The sequence below is a fragment of the Trichosurus vulpecula genome, chromosome 5, assembly GCF_011100635.1.
Source record: "Trichosurus vulpecula isolate mTriVul1 chromosome 5, mTriVul1.pri, whole genome shotgun sequence".
Taxonomy (NCBI): domain Eukaryota; kingdom Metazoa; phylum Chordata; class Mammalia; order Diprotodontia; family Phalangeridae; genus Trichosurus; species Trichosurus vulpecula.
The window spans coordinates 263,958,585-263,965,254 of NC_050577.1; the positions used below are offsets into that span (position 1 = coordinate 263,958,585).

At 43.0% G+C, this 6,670-nt stretch overlaps 1 pseudogene; it reads right to left on the reverse strand.

Moving 5' to 3' along the window:
- Nucleotides 1-4,138: 4,138 nt before the first annotated feature.
- Nucleotides 4,139-4,370, reverse strand: LOC118852315 (annotated as a pseudogene).
- Nucleotides 4,371-6,670: the final 2,300 nt, after the last annotated feature.

Genomic DNA, 6,670 nt, shown 5'->3' on the forward strand with positions numbered 1-6,670 from the left:
TCCCTAACTTGTCAGAGCTCCTGCCAAGGACTTCATAGCTACCATGATGGAATTCATTGTCATGTCTCAGCCTAATTCACATTCTCTCTTAACCATCTCCCAGCATACACACACGCATATGTGTGCACACGTGTGCACACCCACAGAGGATGGGTAATGAGTTGGATTTTGAGAGGTTATTATTGCTGTTATCTACTATACCACAAGAAGTTTGATAGGTTAATTTTTAAACCTATTTCAGAAACATTTCATGATAAGGCAAAGTCTGGTCACCTTAAAGAAACTGAAATCTCCAGACAAACAAAATTGCAAAAGGCATTTATTTGAAAGCTTTGTCCACAGAGTTCCCTTTGAAGGCCTTTGAATTAAGACCCAACTCAAATTTAATATTGCATGAGCATTTACACACATCAACACAATGTAAAATAGATGACTTGCAAAAGAAAAGTCTGCAGGGACTTTGAGTTTCTAATTAAAATATGCAAACACCACATAATTTAGGGTTAAGTTTACCTCTCTAGTTCCATAACTTGAGCCCCTGAGGAGAAAAAGAGCTGGCATACTAAGCATCCACCCGGGAGTTTGTAGCACTAAGACACAATTCCACTGAAGCTATTACTGAGTCACCTCCGCAGAAACTCATGCAGGTACTTTCATAATTAGTAAAGCAAAGACAAAACCACTAACCGGCTGCCTGGGAGTAACTGAGAGAAAATACTCTCTGTGATTATGTCACTTTGAAAAATATGAAGAATTGCAAAAAAAAATCAAGGGACATCTCATGGGCCCAGAGGATGCTTCCCTGACAACTTCAACCAGTCAAAACCCAGGTAAGAATCTGGATACAAACAAAAAAGTCTCGTGACAGGTACTTTATAATTAAAGAACACTTCAGAGAACTTACCAATCTTCATATGTGAAATAAATGCCACCAAGTTTACATACTAAAGCTCATAGATTTTCTCCTCAGAGAGTTCCTCAGACTCTCATTCAAAGAATCTGATTTTAGTCAGAATGTTAAGAAGCTTGGGTTATTAATTTCTCAGCCCACAGCTTCTGCAGAGGCAAAGCACCAAATTGGAAATGCAGAAAGACTGCTAGAGACCCAGGTACTGAGAGTAACAGTTTTCAGATTAACAACATGGGAAGAGACTATCAAAAACAGACATGAGAATTCCAAAAATGGCACCATCTGGGGCCATTAAGTGTGGAGTCAAGGAGTCTGACCTAGTGCCAGCCTGACATATTCATATGTTAATATAATCATGATCTCACTGCAGTATTAGAACTGATGTTCATAATCCTGATGTTAAGTCATCAAGAAAAACTTAATTAGTTAAGACATCGAACCATAATACATTTTTCAAATATTTCCATAAAAATGGTGGGATCTTTTTTTTTAAGTTTTAACATTTAAAGAGTGGAGAAAATACTGGTCTTGGAGTCAGACAGCCTGGGTTCAAGTCCCACCTCAGGTAATTACTAGGGATGTAGTCATAGTTTAGTTATTTAAACTCTCATCTTTCAGAATCATTTCATTTTAAATTTTTCTGTCCCCTTCAAAGAAAATTAATGAGGATAATATTACTTGTACTCCTTATCTCACAGGATTATTGAAAGGGAAGATTTTACAGTCTTCAAGTCATTAGAGAAATGTGAGTTACCATTACTATCAAACATCACATTATCTAACAATGCTAAATAGGTAAGGTATCACTGCCAATATGAATGCTTTATATATTTTCAGGGTACTTTCACTTTTTTCACTTTTGACTTTCATGGCAAGTTACATATTATCTTATTTGAACCTCATGGCAGTTCTGTGAGGTAAATGGAGCTCCTGTTTCTCTTCAGGGTCTCAGATTAGGTAACTAGAAAGGTAAACTAAGACATGGAGATGGGAGATGGAGTGTTGTGTTTCATGAAGGACAGAGAGAAGATTAGTTTGGCTGAATTGCCAAGTGGGAATGGGAATGAGACTGAAGAAGTAGGTGGATCCAGGTTATTAATGGTTTAAAAGCTAATTAGAGGAATTAATATTTTATCCTAGTGGCAATAGAGATTTACTGGAATCTATAAATAGGAGAGAGATATTTTTTCTAAGAGTTTCTTTCAAAAGAGGAGAAAAAATAAAGTATGGCTGCTTAAGGGGAAAGTGATTTTTTTAAGGATTGGAGAAGTTTGGTGATATTCGAAGGCATTAATAATAATAATAACTTGCACTTATATAGCACACAATTCATTTGCTCCTCACAACAACCATGAGAAGTAGAAGCTATTATTATCCCCATTTTACAGCTAGGGAAAGTACAGCACAGAAAGGTTAAGTGACATGCCCAAGGAGTGTCTAAGGCAAGATTTGAACTCCTTCCTGATTTCTTATTTTTCCACACAAAAGGTCTGAATTTATTTTCCAAGTGGTAGGCATCAAGTATCTTTGTAGAAAGGAGACACAACTTAGCAAATTTGGGAAACAAAATGATTCCCTTAAGAATGGGTTTGGAAAAGGTCAAGAATTATTCTCTCTGAGCTACACAGGTTGAAGAGTTGTTTCAACAATCTGGCTAGCAGCTTCTGTGGAGGTGTAAGATCCACCAACAACCAGCACCTAGAAAGCTGCCAACACACTGCAAAAGCACAGGTTCTTTTGATCTGCTGTAGTAAGGAAAGCAATGTTGAGGGGTTGACAAGCTTACTTTAATTCAGCATACAAATATTATTCAATTAGTTCAAGGGGAAAAAACAGCACCCTGAACTTCAGAGCAAAATACGAACAAAGTACAAACATCGACAGACAGACCTTGTCTGATTCAAATCCCAATACTTAGTTACCAGAGTTTAACAAAGTCTCAGCATCCAGGTTACAAGCTGGAGGGCTCTTAGCTACAGTTGCCGGGACTCTCCGCATCAACACCATCGCGAGTGAGAGCCCTGTGCAAATGGCTCTGTCTTCTCTTCCTAAAGCATTTCAGACGTCATCAAACGTCATCTGAATGACCAGAACTTAGGCAACTATGATTGCCTCTGGAGTTAGCACCTCCCTTCAGTTAGCCTCACCTTGGGCCCTACCTTAGTTACCAATCCACATCTACATAGGTTTTACACCTAATAGGGATTTGAGCCTGGGGCTTAGCACCTAGTAAGACTCAATGAAATACACTGAATTACTCAAAGGAAACAAAAGCCAAACTCTTCAAGGGCACTGGTTGAACTAACTCCTAAGAGCCCATTTTGCTTACCAACACAAGAGTTTAGATTAAAACACCCCCCTCTATGCTTTCTCATCACCCCCTCTCCATGGAAATAAAAGGCAAGTCTCCACTGTCTTTTCCCCCCTCCTTACCTGCCCCATTCCCCACCCCAGCCCACCCCCACCCCCACCCCCCCCGCAAAGGTGGATATTTAAAGTCAAAGTCTAAAAAGAGTAAAAAGGAACTAATCCAGATGGGTTGGAAAGGATCTCTCCCTTGATCCTGAGGGTCAGAGATGAAACAATCAGCAACCCTGAGTCTAGGGTGCTCCCTAAAGTCAGAAACCAGGTTTTAGTCATCTTTTTTGCTTCCTTCAGAGCCCTGCACAGAGTGGGCACTCAGGAAATTGAATGGATTGAGTGGGTCAGTGTGAGGGATGAGGCCACTGATGATGTTTCCCCTAAGAGGAAGTAGGAGGGTACCTGGCTTCTATCTGTCCTCCAGAGGAAGGGAGCAGGTGGTACCTCCCCATTCCCACCCCACAGGTGTAAACCAAATAAATAATGTTTTGAATTGCCAAACACAGTAGAATAGGTGGGCCTGAAAGAAAAAAAGGTCCATGGTAGGCAAAACCACGGGGTTTCCCTAGGCTGGGGTAGGGCTCTTAAGGTACCTCTGAAGGCTAGCCTCAGTCTGAGGTCCCCATAGCAGGGCCAACCTGCCCTGAGCACAAGCTTCCTCTGTGTGGTGAGGTGGGGTGGGGTGGGGGGGTGGACTAGAGGAAAAGGAAAGTCTGGGGAGGTCCACATGGCTTCATTGTGCCCCAACAAGTTACTGCAGGGGAGGGAAGTGGTCCTAGGGGAGAATGCTGCCAAGTCTTCCTCTTGGGAAGCCTGGGCTGGTTGCTTCTTCCTTCAGCCACTGGACAAAGGGAATGGGACAGGGGTGGCTCTCAGGACACGGTAGTGCCCTCATTTCCCTCAGGCCTGGTGCCAGCTTCCTTGTCCGAGGTGCTTATCTCTGCCTGCCCTTCTGCTCCTCTGAGTGCCAGCTCCCCCATGTTCCCCGCCAGCTTCCTCACACTCACTGCTGCCGAGTCATCCTGGATGTCAGGGACAGCATTCCCATGCCTGTTCTGTCACAGGAGATGAAGTCTGTGTATGAGGATTCAACCTCCATCACACCTCTAGCATTGCTGAGCAGGGCTAGTTTAGTTCTCTTCTCTTCCCATCATGTCTTCAGATTTTCAGCTCTTCGCTAACCACTATAGACAGTACCCCCAGATGGTGCTTTGAGATCCCTTTCCGCTCAGCCTAAGCCAGTCCTCCAGGCAGACATCAGGAGCTCAGTCTGACGCACTGGGAGGGGGCACTCAGGTTGGTGGGGATCGCCCCTTGGGCACAGCCTCGAAACAACTCCCACCCCTGTGCCTCACAGGCACGGGGTAGCTCTGGGGCCTCCTCTGCATCTGTCTCCCAGCGCGGCTGGGGGGCGAGGGAGTCGTCCACAGGTGGCATCGGCAGCGATGGCGGCGGAGTCCTCCTTCCTGAGTTCAATTATTTTAGTTGTTGTTCAGTTGTTTCAATCATGCCCAACTCTTCATGACCCCATTTGGGGAGTTAGTAGCAATTTAGATTTGAAGATCTTTCCCACAGGAAAAGAAGTTATGTCACAGGAAATGCTAAGCGAGAGAGGGAGCAGTTATGGCTGCTAATGGCCACCCTTGTGATTGTTAGAACTGAACAGGCTGACTTTGCTGTACTGTGAGTTTGTTTTGGCCAAAACCCCAGGGGGGGTCAGAGAGGTTTTGGGATGGCAAGGCTCAGGTTGTAATATTGTTTGTGGAATGTTTTACTGCTCTGATAGATTGGATAAATGGCTTGTGGGATATGGCTCTCTGGTGTCTGAATAAATGGTTGACTTCTACCTTCTCTGTGGAGAGTCTCATATACTCTGCGATACAGAACTACATAGGCATTTTGACAATTGTCATCTACATTGCTCTTATTGCCTTACTGTTACAGGGAGTTCTTGACAAAGACATGGGAGGGGCTTGCCATTTCCTTCTCCAGCTCATTTTACAGATGAAAAAACTGAGGAAGACAAAATTAAGTGACTTGCTGTAATGGCAAGCAAAGTGGGACTTTTTGCTGTTTTTTCTTTTGGAGTGTTCCTCAGCAGTAAAGCAATCAAGTGCCTTTGAGTCTTGCCTTTGATTGAATCAAGAGTCTTTGATGGTCTACTTAAGTCACAAGAAAGCCTAAGTCACATGAGTTTGAGTCACATGGTTGTGATGCCTTCTGACCCTGAATAAGTGTATGTATTCTCTGAGGTTAGCATTCTGCTTTGGGGTTCACTCATTGGAAGAGTGTTCATGTGATTTGGCCAGATGAGACTCTGGGTAGCCGTTAAGGAGCGCCCCCCCCCCCCGCCCGGCTTTGAAACCCAGATGTTGGTTCTTCTCTCTTTGGTAGCTATGTATGTATTGGTGTTGATAGACAGTTAGAAGTCCTGTCTGCTGATTTGTGTTATCTCTGTTTATATAATTTCTGCTTATAATTTCTGTTTGTGTTTTCTCTGAAGTTCAGGGTGCTGACGTTTTTCCCTGAACTAAGCAAATGATATATGTATGTTTAATTAAAGTGAGATTGTAAACCCCTAAAAGTTGCTTTCCTTAGAAAAGCAGATCAAAGAACCTGTGCTAGCAGCCCTCCTGTGTGCTGGTGTTATTGGCCTTACACCTCTACAGCAGTTGCAAGCAGCATTGTTGTTACACTTACCTAGGGTCACACACTAGTAAGTGTCTGAAGTCAGATTTGAACGTAGGTTTTCCTGACTCCAAACCCTTCACTATATCCACTGTACCACCTAGCTGCCCCCAATTCCAGTTGCAGTGTAAAAATAATAGATAGACAGTGGTTGAAGATAATAGGGGTAATGGTGACTAAGATGGTAATCTACCAGAAAAGATGGGCAAGAGGTTTGTCTTATCAAAAACAGCCACCTCATTATCACAGACTGGGAGAACTGAGAGTGAGTGAAGAGAAGAGAGAGCTTGTGACAAATGGTCTTAATTTGCTCAGTAAAGTAAGAGGTTAAGTCCTCTGCTGAGAGTGTGGAAGAGGCATTGCGGGAGATGTGAGAAGAGAAGATGAGGTCTGGAATAGCTTCTGTAGGGCACAAGATGGAATATCAATTAAGGAAAAATGAGAGGATTGCCTTCGTTCAGTAAAGGCCCAGATGAAATAGGATAACATGAACTTTGAATAAAGCCAATCAGCACAGTTGTACAAATTCCTCCAGCTTCATTCAGCAGTGTGTGATGAGGAGTGGAAGGAGTAAATGGTGGGAGTAATTTAGGATTAGGGTTTGGCAAGGGATGACTACAGAGAAGACAAGAGGACAAGAAGACAAGAGACAAGACAAGAGCAATTTGAGTGGGGATGATAGTTTGAAATAGAGTTACTTAACTAAAAGGT